The sequence below is a fragment of the Fukomys damarensis genome, unplaced genomic scaffold, assembly GCF_012274545.1.
Source record: "Fukomys damarensis isolate Sample0158 unplaced genomic scaffold, DMR_v1.0_HiC HiC_scaffold_4, whole genome shotgun sequence".
In the NCBI taxonomy this organism is placed as follows: Eukaryota; Metazoa; Chordata; class Mammalia; order Rodentia; family Bathyergidae; genus Fukomys; species Fukomys damarensis.
The window spans coordinates 41,768,569-41,787,258 of NW_022900916.1; the positions used below are offsets into that span (position 1 = coordinate 41,768,569).

At 34.9% G+C, this 18,690-nt stretch overlaps 1 protein-coding gene across 2 annotated transcripts in view; it reads left to right on the forward strand.

Annotated features, from left to right (window-relative positions):
• Window positions 1-16,287: 16,287 nt before the first annotated feature.
• The window catches only part of Pot1 (protection of telomeres 1), an 81,011-nt gene continuing 78,608 nt past the window's right edge, over window positions 16,288-18,690 (forward strand). Inside the window, exon 1 of one of the 2 annotated variants that reach the window (XM_010635371.3) lies at window positions 16,288-16,454. The gene's annotated coding sequence lies outside the window, so the exon portion shown is untranslated. Of the gene's footprint in view, window positions 16,455-18,187; window positions 18,226-18,690 lie in introns of those variants that run through there. The other variant, XM_010635373.3, reaches the window with a different exon arrangement.

The window sequence follows — 18,690 nt, forward strand, 5'->3', positions numbered from 1 at the left end:
TCACATTTAGCATCATTTAGCATCTTTTATTACTGTTTCGAAGTTTGGGATTATTGGTGGTAATTTAATCAAGATAAAATTTCCATTTCTACTACTCATTTTCTTTATTAAAATAGAGAAGAAATTTTGCTCCTTTTCCAGTTTAAAGGTGAATTTGTCCCTGGTGTAACTTTATTAAATATGTTTCCATTTTAAACAAATTTTAGTAGTACGCGTACTTGCTATATATGGTGCTGACATTCATCATAGGGAATTTGCACCTGTACGTAGTGTATCTTAATTTTTTTCCACTCCTCTCGCTTCAATTCTTCCTTTCCAAATTTACAGAAGTTTTGTTTCCATTTTTCCCTTTCATTCTTTGATTTTTAATCCCTTTTCCCTTCCTCCCGTGGCCTCCCCCCGCCCTTGTTCTTCTTCCCAATTAAATATGTTCTTCCTACTTCCCAATATCTATCCTCCATTTTCCTCCTTATTTCCCTTAGGGATTCTCATACATGAGAAATAATGCAATATTTAAATTTGTGTGTCATATTTATTTCAATTAAAAGTATGATCTCTAGTTGCATCCATTAACCTACAAATGACTCAAATTTCTTTTTCTTTTTTTTTTCCCCCTCTGGCATCGAATCGAACTTCCTACTTCCCAATATCTATCCTCCATTTTCCTCCTTATTTCCCTTAGGGATTCTCATACATGAGAAATAATGCAATATTTAAATTTGTGTGTCATATTTATTTCAATTAAAAGTATGATCTCTAGTTGCATCCATTAACCTACAAATGACTCAAATTTCTTTTTCTTTTTTTTTCCCCCCTCTGGCATCAGGAATCGAACTCAGGACCTTGTACTTGCCAGGCAGCCACAGAACCACTGAGCTACATCCCTTGCCCCATAAGTTTATTTTTCTTTATGGCAGAGTAGTACTCCATTGTATATAAATACCACATTTATTTTTAAGAGAGAGGTTTTACTGATCTGCATTTTATCTATAGTTATTTATATTTTCCATCAATTCATATTTATATCACTTTAGAGTCAACAAGTAACATATTTCTTTCAAACTTGTCTATTTCATTAACCATTTAGATTATATTGTTATAAACATTTATAGGCCATTATTTGATACTTTTTAATATTCCACATCTGTAAGAGACCCCCTTAATTCTTTCTACGATTTTTGTCATATTTATCCTGAAGTTGTTCATTATATTCCTTTTGAAGTGTTTTGCGGCTTTCTAAGACTTTGGAATTAATTTCTTGACAAAGTGGTGACTTAGATTAAGAATGCATTTTTTTCCTCAAAATTCTGTTGCTGTTTTTGCAGCACCTCATGCTTTTGCCTGATGATTCCTATTTTTCTGACTGCGTGTTTGTTCTGACATCAGACCTGAATGTGGAAGCAAAATGCTGGTAATTTATGCCAGGAATTTTTGTCTGATTGTCTGGCTTCAGTAATCCAAGCACTCTCCCTGACTAGCTTCCTCTATGGGAGAAGGCAGCTGATGCCCTGGGAGGGAAGAGCACTCACCTGACAATCCCTCTTCTCAGGAGCTCCCCAACTGCTTGTATGTTTTGGCTTTGGGATTTAAGCACCCTTTGGTAGCATGCCACACAGTCCTCTTTCATGTCCTTTGGAGTGGTTCATCTAGGGAAGAGCACTCACCTGACAATCCCTCTTCTCAGGAGCTCCCCAACTGCTTGTATGTTTTGGCTTTGGGATTTAAGCACCCTTTGGTAGCATGCCACACAGTCCTCTTTCATGTCCTTTGGACTGTGGTTCATCTGAACCCTTTCCCTGTTTCTGTATCAATGAATATCTCAAATTATGTGGTTACTTGATTTAAAAAAAAAAACTAGTTTTCTAGCATCACTTTAGACTTATTTTGTAAAATATATATGGCCATTTGAAAGTTAATTTGGTTTGGAAATGAAGCATATGTTTTCAGTCAGCTGTTTTCACTCAATATCTTTGTTGATAATTTTCTGTGATTTCTGATTTTCATTTGTTTTTCTCTGACCTGTGTTAAACATTTCTAAGAAAGCAACATAGTGTCTGTGTGGGTTTATCTCTTATAGATATTCAAAGACTTTTGTTCTAATGTTTTTTGTTCCTTTGCTTTTGGAGGAGGACAAATGAATATAACTGTACTGTCTACCTAGAATGTACCAATAAATTCAATTTAAATTAAAAAAAAACAAAAAAATCTTGAAGCTATCTGAATATACTTAAATCAGGCAATTTTAAGTATAAACTATAAACTTACAAACTTAAGTTTAAGCTATAAATTTACAAAAATTACTCTACCTGTAGTATTGCATTTATTTCATTCTAGGAATGAAATTTCATTCTAGGAAAATCTGGGAAATTGTAGAGTTTATATAGTTCTATAAAAAATATTTCCATATAAAATGTCTGGGATGAGGGCTGTAATTTTAATATTTCATCTTTATATTAATATTTTAAATTTTCCACAGGTTTCCTGGGATTTAAAGTAGTGTTCATTTATGGTGATATACAGCTATATTTACCAAAGGGCTTCTGAGAACTGGAATCAGATTAATAATTCAGGGCAGATTGCCATCTAAAAACAAATAGTTTGAGTGAGGTTTGCATTGCCTTGAGACACTCACTGGCTGGACTTCTGTTTGTTTTTTTAATTAAGTAATTTCTAAGAGGTAGTTTACTTCCTAGTTCTATGTTCTGAAATTGGCTCATTATAAACTCAAGCACAGAATCAAGGCTCCTCACAAGCCCCTTCATTTGTCTTGGGACCTGCTGTCTGTGTAGAGGCTGCCCTGTGCAGAGCACATCATTGTCCCCCACCCCCACCCCTCCCCTTGGCCATTGGGAAGCCAGACAAATGTTTGAAGATGTGGATTTCTGGGTGGCCTGAGGCTGGCTGCATCACTGCCCTGAAGGTATGACTGCTTGTGGCAGTCTACTCTACAGGACTTTCTCTTGAAATGCAGAAATGACTATTTCTTCTTGCTGCTGTCGCAGGTGGTCTACAGCCTCGCTGAGTTTTGTTGGTACAGATGGGCTGATGTCCCACAGTGGAAAGAACAGTGCCACTAGGAAAGGAGATGGCAATAATTTAAATAGTGTGGTTTAAATAATGCAGCCAAGAAGAGACGTTGGCTCATGGACAATAAATCAGTATGTCATTTAATAATTTTGTTACAAGTGAAAGAAACTAATGCTAAATTGTCATAAATGAAAATAGAAAAGCTCTTATAGCTGAAAACTCAAGAGTAGGTGACCAGATCGCAACAGATTAGGAGTTGCAGCATTATTATTAGCTCATTTATACACATAATTCACTTTTATACAGCCCTTTTCTCCATCTCCTTATACTATTCTTTTCTTTTTTACTTTTGTTCAGAAGGATTTCATTCTAACAAAGGTCTTTGTACTTTATGGCTGAATTTACATCTGAGTTCAAAATATTTTTATGACATCAAGTGCAATGTAAACAAAACTTTTTTCAATTATTGTAAAATATGTTTGTAATTCCTTTAGTTGGGAAAACTTAGATTTTGTTTTTGTTTGTAAGCATCAATCAGGATTTATTAACTAGCCAGGATTATAGCAAATGAATGGCTCATCATAAGAACGGAGAAAAAAAAAAAAGTATGGAGAATATGGTTGCCCAGTGAAATATTTATTCAATCAACTAACATTTCCTAAGTAACTATTGGGTAGAGGCACTTTCCTGAGTGACAGAGAAATAACCATTAAAAAAATCTCTACCATAATAGAAATTACTTTGCAGTCAGGGTTGTAAATTGTAAAAACAAACATACTAGAAGTGCATAGTTTTTTTAAAAACAAATTCATAAAGGTGAAGGGAAGGTATGGAGTGATGTCACTCATTCTATGCCAAGCTGCAACATAGAAACCTCTTGTGGAAACCTTGCAAAGCCTAAGAAAGAACCTGCAGGATTCTCGGGTATCCCAGCCTGCAGCTCTCTCCAAAGTCCTCCAAACTTGCAGGACATAGGAGGACTGGAGTTGGCTAGGAACATTTTTTCTATAGGTCTAAAACACAAAGGTACACAAAATGGTTTACTCTCCCTGGGAGGAGAAAGCCTGGACCTTTAAAACAATTATTAGTTTCTCCCCTTTGAGGGAGACCTGTGGTAATTTTCCTTACATAAATAAAAATAAACAAAGTCATGTCCATTATCAACAATATATACAATAAATTTGGACCTACTTCTAGAGCAGAAAACAAGATCCATTAGATCCATGCTTTATTTTTAAACAACAATGTTTTATTTACAAAAATCCTTACTATATTAGGCCACAATAAAGACTGAATAATTTTTAAACATTTTTTGTGTAACAATGTATTAGATATACTGCATATCTGCATAATATGAATACAAATGCATGAAAAACTAGTAAAGGGATAAAGATTAAATCATTAAGCAAGAACTCTGATCAGGTGACTTTGCAGCAAAAGATAGGAGGAAGAGAGGAAGTAAGGTAAATGGATATTTTGGGAAGCGAATTTTTGGTACTGTATTCAGAATGTGTCAAACAAGAGTGAGTTTTCTTTAGCAGAATAACTGAAGGAGTAGAATTTGAATGTAAGGGTGGGAAGTGGTAAGCAGCCAGATTAATTTTTTCTGATTGTGATGGAAAACTATTAGAGATTAGAGAAGTCACATTTTATGATTATATTTTTAAGAGACATTCTGCTTCTACATGGAGAATCGGGTATGAAATAATAAGAATGGATGTTGGAAAGTTATTTTAGGTTGTTAATGCTTTTAATCACACTAAAAGATAGCTTGATGGAGCTGTGGAGAAGTTCCTGGTTCTAGGATAGGGGATGCTCTGAAGATAAAGATAACCAACCTTGCTTATCAGTATGTTATTGAGTGCAAGCAGAGAAATTAAACAAGCCTCCAAGGTGATGAAGTTTGTGTCTTAGTTGGCTACTAGAACAAATAACATAGACTAGGTGGCTTAAACAACAAGTACTTATTTCATACAATCTGGAAGCTGGAAGCCCAAGATCAAGATCTTGACAGATTTGGTATCAGGTGGGGGCAATTTTCCTGGTTTGTGGCTCTCCTTTCACTGTGCCCTCATATGAAACTTAAATGAACCTTCTTTAATTCTTTCCCCCCTAAGACTTTTTTCCACTGTTCTTTTCCCTGCCAACTCAAGCCTTCTTATAAAAAAACAAAACAAAACAAAACAAGCAATGTAATAATGAAGTAGCAAACTTCCGTTTGATTTATATGGCTCATACTTGGTAGTCCGGGAGGATGGAAGCACAGCAGAAGCAGTACGGACAGAGCAATGAGTTTATTTATGCCAGTGAGTCAGTCTCTGTTCACACCCCATCCCACACTTGAACAAAGAAGATATACATTCCAGGAGGGGGCGTTTCAAGTGAGGCAACTTTGATATACACTCATTGGTTACAGAAATTGAACATGCATTAACAAGTCATGGTACTGACTCACACATAATACCGGTAACATGCTTATTGGGTGACTTAAAGTATGAGTTCTATTTCATCTACATTTTGGTGAAATCACAAAGCTCTTCTGGAGACAAAGACATTCCCGAGATGTGGAAGTTGACTCAGACATGTCCAGGCATGTGAGTCAGGGCAGGCCTGACATGTTGAACAAAGAAAATTTTCAAGTATGGAGTTTCCCATGGTAAGTCCAACTTGAGCCACAGGTGCAAAATTTCCTTTCAATAACACTTTTTAATGGTTTGTAAATGTTTAGAACGTAAAAAGTGAGGAAAAGTCCAGTCATTTCCATCAGTCTTTTTTACACTGAATATTTTATTAGATACATGTTATTTAACTGTATGTTTTTTAGTCGATATTACTTTTGTACTAAAATAATGCTAAGATAATATGGAAAGTCCAAACTTGATAATCTGGAAACATTAGTTTTCAGCAGCATTTAGTTTAAACGTGTTGGTATATGACACTCAGAATCCAAACGGCCAAAAGTTATTGTAAATCCATTTATTTTCCCTTTTCACAAGGGCAATGATATCAAATAAGTTATACAGCCAGGTCAACATTTTAGGCAAACTTGATTGACTTTTAATATATGTAAACTTTAAAATGTGCACTGATTGTATATAAAAACCTAATATATGACAAATTGAAGAAAAAGGAGAAAAACCCTCTAACCTTATTATGGAGACCCTACCCTCATGACCTAATTACCTCTCACAGGCTTTATTTTCCAATATCATAGCACTAGGTCTTCACCATATGAATTAGGAGGACAGGACCAGGATGGGGTGAAATGACAAAGACTCAGTCCAAAGCAGCCTGAGTAATTGCATAAAGGTGGTGCCATTGACCGAAATGGAGTCCATTAAAAAGGAGTAATTCATAGCTGAGCATGGTGGTGCACACCTGTAATGCTGGAAGTCTGTGAGTCTGAGGCAGGAAGATTAAGATTTTGAGCCTACCTGGGACAGACTAATGATTTAGTTAGATCTTGTCTCAAAATAAAAAATAACAAAACATCTGGGAATGTAACTCAATGTAAAAGACCTGTGTTCAAGCCCAGTAGAGAGAGAGAGAGAGAGAGAGAGAGAGAGAGAGAGAGAGAGAGAGAGAGAGAGTAATAATTTTAGACTTCATAGAACCAAGAGTTCTATTTTGTAATTGTTGATTGAGATTAAAGACCTCCAAATGGAGATATCTAGTATGTAGTTGCAAATACAAGTCTGGAATTTATGAGAAATACAGATCTGGAACTGAAGATACAAAATTAAGAAGCAGTAAGCATGTGACTGACAGAGTGGGGGAGGAATAATTTATGAAAGCTGTACAAAAAAGAATTATAGAACTCTTAGAAGCTATACATTTTTTACTTTATTCTTCCATATTCTATAATTTTTTGACATTAGATGTTTTACATCCATGAATTCCCAGTTGTTTAAAGGAAAGAAAACTCTTACTACTAACAATAGAAAACAAATACTCAAATGAAATAAACTATAAGAAATCATAGGTTAGATGGCAGCTCATATAACTAGAAATTCAGAGACAAATGAAGCTGAATGCAAGTTAAGACTGTCATTACAAACAAGGTTGCTGATTTTTAAAATTTTATCTTATTTTAAGCCTGATGTTTCACTCAGTCAATCAGGAAACTGGCATTATCTTAAATTTGGTTGTTTTTGACTTTCTTTTTTTCCCCACAATATAAAGTTTTATTCTGAATCTTCAAAATTTAAAGTGGTTTCATTTAGTATCTTGATAGAAACAAGCATTCATTTGAGCTATTTCAAGACTAGCATTTTTTTTTAAAAGCTGATTTTTAACTTAATTCTGCCAGATTCTAACCCAGGAAACGATCATTATGGTTTATTAGTGTATAGTTTAAAGTAGATGGGACACCTGTGGATATGTAAATCTGCACACAGGTGGGTGGGAGCATCTGTGGAAGTCCCTTTTCTTCCCGTAAGTATGCATTATAGGGCTGACCTTTCCTTAATAATGTAGCTCCTGTTGTTTCACGTCTTTGCAGTGGATGAAGCGTGTCATTTCATACCCTTTCTTTTCTCTTTTTTTCCTTTACAGTGCTATGGGAAGCCATTCTCTCCTCAATCCCAACCTCCAGCAGGGTGGAGTCCTCTCCAACTTTTGAACCACATGGCAAGAGTTTGTAGAGGATCTGGGCTTCTGGAGGGTCTTGCTCTTGCTCTTTGTCATTGCTTTGCTGTCTCTTGGCATTGCCTACTATGTGAGTGGGGTGCTGCCCTTTGAGGGAAACCAATTAGAACTGGTACATTAAATGGGCTCATGGGAGATGGGACAAAACCTATCTGCAGATGGCCAAAACCTATCTCCTGGCACCCAGTATTGGTTCTCCATTTCTCAAAATTTTTCTCAGTGCAAGGCAGTGAGGGTGTACATTTTTCATTTGTTTGTTTGTTTGTTTGAGACAGGGTCTCACTATGTAGTTGAGAATGACCTGGAACTCACTATGTAGTCCAGGATCATCTTGAACTCACAGTGATCCTCCTGCCTCAGCCTCCTGAGTTCTGAGATTACAGGTGTGCACCACTGTGCCAGGAATGGCTGTATATTTTTATCTTTTCATTTGTAACCCATGCTGTGCTCAAGCTTACTGTGTTCTCATGCTACCTGACTCAGCCTGACTTCGTATGGAAATCTTCATGACCTCCTTGACAAAAACATGGAATTGACTGAAGCAAATGGGTTTCTTGTAAGATTTGATGTTCTTAGTAGTTTTGTTTGTGTTTAGCTTTGAAGAGCCTCTTTTTCTTTTATGTTCATGGATCAGCATGGCTGATCAATATGGCTGCCAGTAAGTATAGGTACACATTTCTTCACTTGATATCGGGAAGATAGCAGACTAATTTTCATGACATCTCTAGAGAGAGATCTATCTAGAAGTATCAGCAAGTATTTACTTACATTTCTGGCTGCAATGAGTTGTACAACTTCTCATAAGATCTCAAGTTCGAGGTGGATTATACCCTAATTATATCGAAGTGTTTCAAAAGTGACTATATGGCAATAGTGTCTATTATGCTCTAATCATGGGAGATAGATTTTGAATTAATTTTTGCTATTGAGAATTAAAGACTCTCAGTAATACTTTATTCTTTAATTAATATAATAGCCATAACCTATCAGACAAACAATACACAGTAGTAGAGAGGAAAGCTCACAATTAGCTTTATAAAGCTCATTGCTTTTGCATAAAAGTGAAAAATAAATAAACTACCTTCAATTTTCATTAAGGGGACTCTATATATTTTCTATCTCATTTCCTGTAAAAATGTGTGAACATAACAAATAGATGTAGATTCAATTTAAACTAATAGATGAAAGTTCTGACAGAATGTCATCCTGTGTTAAAATGTATTTTGAACCTAAAACAAATGGTTCCCAACTACTCCAAAAAACCATTATAAACTTTAAAAACATGCAAACTCTTAATAAGCTTTCCATTTTATAAAACCATTCATTATGAAGATTCTAAAATTGCACAATATTTGATCACTCAAAAAAAAAAAGAAAGTGAAAAATCTGTGGTAATAAATTGCTGCCTGATACTGTGCTCTGACTTTTAGAGCTCAACCATCATTATTAAAACAAACATTTTTATTGTTTTAGTGTAGACTACATGAAATGTAAGTGAAATATGAAATGAATATAAAATGAAACTGTATATATGCAGGATTTTCCAGGGCATCTATTCATGATATAAACTATGAAACATGGAGGTGAAACGGACCCTGAATGCAAGACATAAAACCCTGCTTCCACAGTGTCAAGAAACTTAAAAGACCCTATCTGAATAATTATTCCTCCATGTCTGTTTTTAGTAGATTTATTTTTGTCATGTACCTGCTTCTGTGTATGCTGCTTCAATTATTCATGTATCAATTTGAACATAAACCAAGCTTCCCCAAAACTTTACTTATTCTCAAAAGTTTTGACCTCAATCACTTTATTAAAAACTTTTTTAGTATATGAATGGAGGCAGCATAGGCATCAGAGTGCCATCTCATGTGGGAATCACATAAATCGTCTGGAATTTGGCTGGTTCTACTTTTTTTTCCCTTTCTTCTCCATTTCTATAGATAAAACCCAAAGAACACCCCCACATATACATAAAGGGTGGGTGGGTTTCTTAGTTTTTACTACAAGGAAGTTTCCCAAAGACCTTTTTTTTTCTGGATGAACACTCAAGAGTTTTCACTCAACAGAATTTTCTTGAACACAGTTTTCTTTCTCCTATCAGTATATATCTTTGGTATAACTTAATGAAAAATTATCTCTGTTGAGACAGCTTACTCCAACTCTGTGCCTTTCATATACTGAGTCACCTCTGTGTCATATGTCAGGGTCAAAATGAAAGAATGACCCATTCCTCTCCTCCATGATGCAAATTTTTGTCCTCCCTCAGCGCATTTGAATCCCCCTGCTAATGTGACTCAAACATTTTTTCTACTTTTAGCCACTTTTCCCTTTGAACATGGCTTATCTCTTTAATATTCCTCATAAACAACAATTCTCACTGAATTTACTTTACTCCACTCCAAGTGTCCACACACCAGAGGAAAGGAAGTGGAAGCTAAAAAGAGAGTGACCTTAACTGATGAAAAATAATTCAACGTGGTTGATAGAAAAGGTGGAAGAGAGCAATCTTCAGCTTCAAAGAATATTGAAAATGCACGTCTTATTTAAGTATTTCAATTAGAAACATTCTAATTTAAGCTAGGTATAGTGACACACACATGTAATCCTAGCTACTGAGAAGGCTAAAACAAGAGGATTTCTTGAGCTCAGGATATTGGGGTCTGTCTGGGCAACATAGACAGATCCAGACTCAAAATAAACGAGATATTCTGATTACTAATTCTACCAAGAAGTCCCTTATCTATATTAACCTAGGTAAATTTTCCATACTTAAATTTTGACTAACAGTTATTGCACTCAAAGTCTTTCTGTATTAACCATAAGTCAAAAAGTATGGTCTTTTAACTACTGATAGGCCTTATGGATTCCTCATGTTATTATTTTTGGCTAAGCTTGACACACACACACACACACACACACACACATTTGTGTTGTGAAAATAGCTTCTCAGCTTCTTTAGCATAGTAAGCAATGCGTCTGTTTTTCATAGTCATATATAATTTTGCTGTTGTCTTCAGTGTTTTTCTTCCTATCAATTCTGATGATTTTCAAGCATTGGTAATTTGGAGATAGTGAAAAGTGCTATCTAACAGGCCTATCCACCACTGGAAAGAAAATTGATTAGTATATCATCAGGCATAATGTCTTCTTTGTGCACTGACATATGAGCAAAACAGCCTGAGGTCTGAGCTCCTGTGGAGCTTATATTCCAGTGTAAAATAAAATTAAATAACTGAATCTTATAGTATGTTAGAGGGTCATTAGTGTTCTAGAAAAAAATGCAGGTGTGTGTGTGTGTGTGTGTGTGTGTAATATGAAATGCAATGGTCAATTTGACTCTTTTGAATAGGCTGTATTTGAGAAAATTCTTAACAGATTTGAAAGAATGTCAAGAAAAAAAATCTAATATTATGTGCTCTAAGTTACATATACACATAAAGGAAGCTACTTTATCAGAAAGGAGCGGGCAGGAAGAATTAAAATCAGAAGGACAGCTGAGGCATCCTCTCATATGTTGCTTTTTTGTGTATTTAAAGGACTTCAATTTTTACTTTTATTTCCAAGTTCTTGTAGTATTTTGAGCGGATGAACAAGTGCTATGACTCACTGTTTGTTGAGAATGGAGCACTGGATGTTTGTAGTAGGGAAATGGGGAATAAAGAATCAAGACCTTCCAGGATGTTATTGCAAAACTACTGTCCAGAGTGTATGGTAATTGGCATCTTCAGAGTAGTGGTGGAGGTGATATCCAGTGATCTGATTCCTTATATATTTTAAAGGGGCAGCCAATTTCTGAGTGATGTTCATCACTACCTTATTGGTAGCAGGTGTCAAAAAACAAATAGAAACCATCTGGAGTTCTTTTGCAGTTCAAAATCATGACATAGAACCCAAGAGTAAGACCACTAACTCTTTATGAAGAACTACATTGAAGATAGTAAGAAGAAAACCACTCTGCCTTTCACTCTAGGGTTTCATGCTGTTTGATTTATTGCTTTGTGTACAACTTATTCATACTTCATTTTTTATTTGCAGTTTGTTTCTCTCTGCTTTTCCATGCCCTTGTGGTAAGTGACTAATTTAGCTTCCCGATAGTACTTGCAATTCAAGGCCTCTGGTTTGTGTATAAATGCCCCCTCTGTAGTCAGAGTGGAGCATGATCATGTTACATTAGTTTAGTTGTATAGTTAGACTTTTGTGTGTGGGGAAGGTAGCTCCTAAAGCATGGGCTTATGAACTCTATAAACACCTGAAATGCTGTATCCTTGGTTATCAGGTAATCTTAGCTGTAACAGTACTTAAATTCAATATCAAGTCTGAAAAAACAATTATTTTGGCTTAGTTATTTTTAAAGTGGTTACACGATGAAAATAGTAATTTTTTAATTTCTAAAAAGAGAGCAACTAGTCCCTTAAATCCTGTGCTCAATAATAGCCATTTTAATACTTTATTGATATCGTTTTTGAGATCTCCATTTACATAAACAGAATGAAAGTTTCTCAATAGGTGGACAGAATAAAAGGGAATCATAATATAAATATTTTAAAATAACAGTATTAATCAAATTTTATTTGAATTATTCAAAAGAGAAAAAAGTGAAGTAAAAATAAAGATATAGTTGAACTTCAGATACATTTTTTTTCTCTCCAAAAGACAGACAAATTTTTATAAGAATTATCTGAACTAAGAGAAAAGGAACTGGAAGAAAAAAGTATCCATTCTTGTTATGGTACTGAGATAGATAAGCCTTGTCCTTTCACTTATTCTCAGGGAAACAGTCAAGACTGAATCCTCATTGTGCTCAACATGGTTTTCAGCAGCAGACCATAAAATTTACTGATCGGTCTGAAGGCTTTGTCTGCGCTTTGAAAGAAGTGCACATATATCTAGAAAAATTAGACAATATGCGTTAGATTAGAAGACAGAAATGAGAGCCCGAACTAAGCTTTCAAAGGACAGGACAGTATAGTGATTTACACAGTCTTAAATCTCACAAATTCTGAAAAATACTGAAGAAAGTGACACATCACAGCTAGACACTTCTCAATAACACAGAGGCTATACTTGTAATTTAGTTCTAACCCAAATCAAGGCATAGGGAAAAAAAAAAAAAAACAATGAGAAAGAAAATAGAACACATGTGAAGAAGACTGATTAAGTGCCTGAAAAAAAATACCATTTGAGAGCCAAATATTTAGGGGAGATGGTGCTATAGGCCAAACATAGGAGCATCCGTGAGCCCTTTGGTGAACTGCTATATCAGAATCAAATAATTCAACTATGTTAGGCAGTGTGATCAAGAAATAGACTCACTTTGTTGAAAGTTTAGCTTCTCCCAACAACAGAGTGTTTATAATTTGGATTTTTATAAGTAGTTCTATTCACATAGCACACTATTTTGTAAATAGAGCTAATAATTTAAAACTTTTGGTTAAAATTTAATTTATGTATGTTTTTATATCAGTGTTGGTTTAATGTATACCAACTTAACCAGCATCTAATTTTATGTTCTTATATTAAATATCTGAGCATTACTTCATAGAATTGCTAGTATGATGACTATATATGTGCCAGTCAATAGGTCAGAAATTGAAAAAGAAGTGATGAGTTTGATTTGAGCAAAGGGTTCAGAGAATATTAATAGGAAAAAAAGACTAACATTGCATTGATTCAAGTATATTTATGCTTGAAACTGCATATTACAATAGGACTGAAATTATTTAAAGTATCAATCTGCCTCTAATATTTTGCTACATGATCACTTTTGATTAATTCTTAATTCTTCAGGAAGCCTATATAATGGAGTAATAAAATCAGTTCTTTCCATTATATAGTTGTTAATACAAACTATTGCTTGCACATAAAATTGCAATGTAAATTTTGTGTTGATTTCTTGGAATTTTTAAAAAGATTCTGTCTTCATTGCAAGTTCCAGATAAGCAGGGACCAGGCTTGGGTATGCTTAATTTATTGCTCCAGAATTCTGCTCAATCTGAAGTATGTGATCAATATTCTCTGAAAATTTGTTGAATGAGTTGAATTTACATAATCGCTTTAGAGTTTTTTTTACACTTTAAAAAGTGCTATGTGTAAATAAAAATATTTTACTTTTTATTAGGAAGTCATACATTTCTTAGTCTTTGAACATGGCAAAGAACATATTTATAATTTATTTATGTGAATCAATACACTATAAAATAATTGATGTCCAACTAAAACAGGAATATATATTTTTTCTTAGCAAAGAATTTTAAAAATGAGAATTGAAGCTAACAAAATACATGGTAATTTAAAAAGACTAAAATACGATCTGATTTTTCTCAATTTGTGGTTTACAATATTACATTTTAAAAATATCTTTGTCTTCCTCATAGTCATTGAGTGACTGCATGCATTATCATTTAAAATTATAATTTAAATATACATTTGATATAAATTTATGTATGAATTATATACTGGTCCACCTATATAACAATGTAAAAACATGATGATTTAGTGAAATATGATTTTATAAATCAATCTAGTTGTTCAGTGGAATTGAGCAGAAATGTTATCAAAAGCAAGGAAATGAGCTCCAACTAACACAGCCTATCCTTGCTAAAAAATTTCATAAGTAAACGATGATACTGTTGAGTTGTATTCAGGGGTGCATCACAACAACAGCTTTCGAGACATACAGATGCCAAATATAGGATAATGACCTCAAAGTTACTGCAAATAAATTAGAAGCGTTGGACTGCTAAGCAATTTAAGTCAACATTCAGACATTAGAAAATAAGTAGTAAAGGACAGTTTGAAAACGCTGAGAAGCATCAGAAACTTGCACATTAATTCTCTTATACTACTTAGAAGTACAATGATTCCTTATTTACACTTACATATTACCTACTCTGCTTTCATCATTATTTATTAGTGAGACGCTCACTTTTAAGTTTTCTTAAAATGGAATATCTTTAAACTATAGATTTTGTATAAGAATTTTTTCATGTCTTTACAAGTTTTAACTTGTCACTATATTGTTAATCTTGGAACAGCTGTTTTATGCTTCTTCAGGTACAGAAAAACGGTAACAGATTGTTTTGTATTAGTCTTCAGTGCCTTTTCTAGTTGATTCAATCTACCTTTTCCCCCTTTTCATTACCTTAAACTGTACTGTATATTCCTGTTCAATTTTCATTTTTAGGAAGTAATTGCTAATATGAGTGATGAAAATTACTTAAATATATGCTGTTTGTATCCTTGAGAAACTCAGAACTCACACTGTAATCAAAAGAGAAAAAAAGCAGTTGTGTACAATTTTGTTATGTATTTCCATCCCATCCTAAAAAAAATGTGGACATACGGGCTACAGAGGTATACAGGCTAAAGGTAGAGAAAGAGAATAAAAATCTTAGAAGATTAAACTGATAGAGAAAAAGGCGAAAACTAGGACCATGTAGTAGCAAACTGAAACTGCTTTCCAAAAAGATGAGTATAAAACTTCTTTTGGCTTAGCTCCAGAGTTCCTCAATGTTTTGCCGAGGTTTCAGTGTAAAGGGATGAGGCTGTGGTTGGGATGGAAGGGTGGAAGTTATATGAGCGAAAAGACAAAAACATTTTTTACTGAGTATTTTTCATGAAATGTTTAGAACCTACAGCATATCAGACACTGCACAGGATCCACTGATTTAATAGTAAACAATTTTACTCTTCATAAACTTGGGCTACTTAGAAGAATGTATTACAATCGTAATAGGGAAGAATGGATAAGAGAAAGTTTAAAATATGTTGGAAGAAGATATTACTTTTAATGGAGGTGAGATTAAAAGGGCCAGGTTCCAAAGTCTACAAGATGGGTATTGCTTAGGGTGGAAGAATAGTATTTCTCTATTGATATAGTATTTCATATTTCACTATTACACCCTTACTGGATGAGGCCAGAAGAGGAATAAGATGATGGCCTAAGCCTTCATTATCACAGTTTTCCTCAAAGGGACAGCACCTGAGCTCAGACTTAGCTGTTACTCATGCTTATAATACAGAGGTGGGGAGGAGCTAGAGAAGATGGACTGACACTGAATGCTTCCTGTTGAACAAAAAATAAGTATTTTACAAATAGCTATTTCTTCCTGGAAATGTGTAATTAAAACAGATATTATAATTCTTGAATATTCGTGTATGTCTTTATCACATTAGTTTCACACTGAGGTGGTTTCATTTACATCAAATGAAGACATCAGAAATTCGCGGAAGATTCCCATTTAACAATATGGTTCATTGAATGTATCACAAAATTATACCCTGTAAATTAAACTTATAAACTAAACTTGTCGGAAAATAGCATAACTCGTTCGTGGAACTGTGCTAATACCCAAGCTATTAAACATTATTATTTTTGTCAACAGTTCTTTGAAAAAATTGCATTTGGGTACTTGCTTCCCAGGCGAAGAAACGTGTAAAAGAGCCCAGCCCTGAAGATCTTCCGATCAATCATCCAGAACCTCACACCCCGCCCCGGTTTCGGCAACGCTGCTTTCGAACTCCCGGCTCAAAAGGAGAGAAAATGACGAAGGGAGGGGTTAAGGGAAGCGGCTAAAATTCCGGGTGGACGTAACTTCAACCGAGCGGCACCGCGGCCATAAGATCACTCCTACCAGTACTTCGCTGAAATTCTAGGTTTTCTTAAACCTGGGAACTAACGCGCGATTTGTCCTCCACGAATGCACGCATGCGCAGAGCTAAAAGGCTCGCGCGCACTTGACGTCACGGCGTGCTAGTCTGAACTCTTCCGGGTTCGGGTGAGTCTTTGGGTTTGGCCTTTGGTGCGTGGGTATAAGCTTATTAGGGGGTGTGCATAATAGGGGGCTTAGTTTAGTTTAGATCAACATTCGGTGTAGTTATCGCTTAGAAACCCTACATAGATTTCTTTGTCATGAATTTGCGGTGCTCAGCATCTTACTTGGCGTTTTGAGGGAAATAAATCAGTAAATTCAAGTTCCCACCCTCTGGACCTCGAGTGCGTACACGTTAAATATCCACGCTAGGAAATATCCCGTTGGAAGGGTTAGAGAAGTAAGATTGAACCTATAGTGTATAAATCAACATCAGTTTAGTTGTGGTTTCTTTGATTATTTAGAACAGACCTCTTGAGCCAGAAGCTTTTGGTTAATGGTTTGCTTAGGAAAACTGCACCTATCAAAAGGATGCAAAATCAAAAACCACAACTTTTCAACTCCCTGTTTCCTAATTGTTTTCGCATTTTAAAGTACACTGCTAAAGTTTGTATGTTTTCCTAGATCTTAAGATTGGCTTTCACAGATACTTAAAATAGAAAAGTAAACAAAGAAGGATTGTTTACGTTTTTTAAAAATGTTACATATTAATAATTGTAATAAAGTTACAAAATAATCCATCCACCTGGCACCTCCTTCCCGCCGTCTCCGGAATGGTGACTAGCTTAATAGAGGAAGAGAGAGGGAAAGACTACAAGTAAATTATTGACTGTATTTTGGGTAAAACACAGGTCGTCAATCTGCTTTGGACAATACAAGCAGAAATGCTGTGCCACTTAAATTAAGGAAGTGAGTGAGGTGCCATGAAGTTCAGCTGCTGAGTACATCTCACAAAGTATATTTCAGATCCTTACAACCAGGTTGTGATTACAGCAAGAAATATATACAGTGGGGAAAAAAGAATGCTATAGTAAGCTGACTGTGGCACAAGTCCTCAGAAGTTGAACAGAAAGTTTCTGGACAGATGTTCTCACAGAAGTTTTTGTGCGTGTGTGTGTAGATTTGAGGTAGACTTTGTGCAAGATTATGGTTCTGGAAGTCTTCTGATAGTAACTGTAAGGCTATCATACCTGGGAGCTCTTCCTTCCACTGGCTGGCTTTGTTTGCTTATGTATGTTTTTTTAAATGTATTTATTTACTTATTCCTGGTATCCTCTCCTACTCTCTCTTGCCTGTTCAGTTTTAGTTATGATTCCCTTACTGTCATAGTTAGACTATTACAGTAGCCTACTGGTCTCCCTATTTCCAGTTTCAGTAAGAAGACCTAAACATCTTAATATTTTGCCTTCTTAGAAGTTTGCTTTCAACATGTTGTTTCTTATATAAGTATTCTTACACAAGGAGAATTTCCTTGACTTAGTAACCCTCAAGTAATCTTCATAAGCTAGAAAGAGTAACTTGGATCACTTTAACAGTTTTTATTTAAGGTAGAGCTTCTTTAAACCTTGTAATTGAAGAACAGTCAAGAGTAGTGAGTGGGGAATGGACTGGGAACTACAATATTGTACAACTGCTAAAAACTAGCAATATACCAGACATCATTTTGGGTTACTAGGGTTATAACAGTAACCAAAATCTAACTGCTGTTTTCGTATTTTTTATATTTTAGGGAATTTGAAAAAATGCAGTAAATAATTACAAAATAATAGTTCAAATGTGTTAAGAAAAAGCAAATTATCCAGGCATGGTGGTGCACGCCTGTAATCCCAGCACTCAGGAGGCTGAGGCAGGAGGATCGCTGTGAGTTCGAGACCAGTCTGGTCATAGTGAGTTCCAGGTCAGCCTCAATTACATAGTGATACCCTGTCTCAAAACAAACAAACAAACAAAAAAAAAAAACAAAAAAAGAAAAAAGAAAGAGCAAATTAGTAAACCATAGAGATATTCCAAATTAATTTTCTGAGGAAATCTAATAAAAATACCTTTCTCAAGTAATAGATATTAGCAGAAAATTTAATTATGTCCATATAAGATCTGTTTTTTATTTCCAATGGTTAATCTTGCATATAGCAGAAACTTGGTAACTCTCATAATGAACTATAAGGGTTGAGCAGGGCCATAGATTTAGTACATGAAAGGGACAATTTCAAACTTATATATGAGATCTTATTAGGGGTCGTCCATTCCTTGAGGAGAGGAAAAAAAAAAAAACATGGATGAGTATAACATTATATAAACATCCAGAATTTCATTCCATCAAGGTTCATTTCCTTGAGATACTGTTTTTTAGCAAATACACACA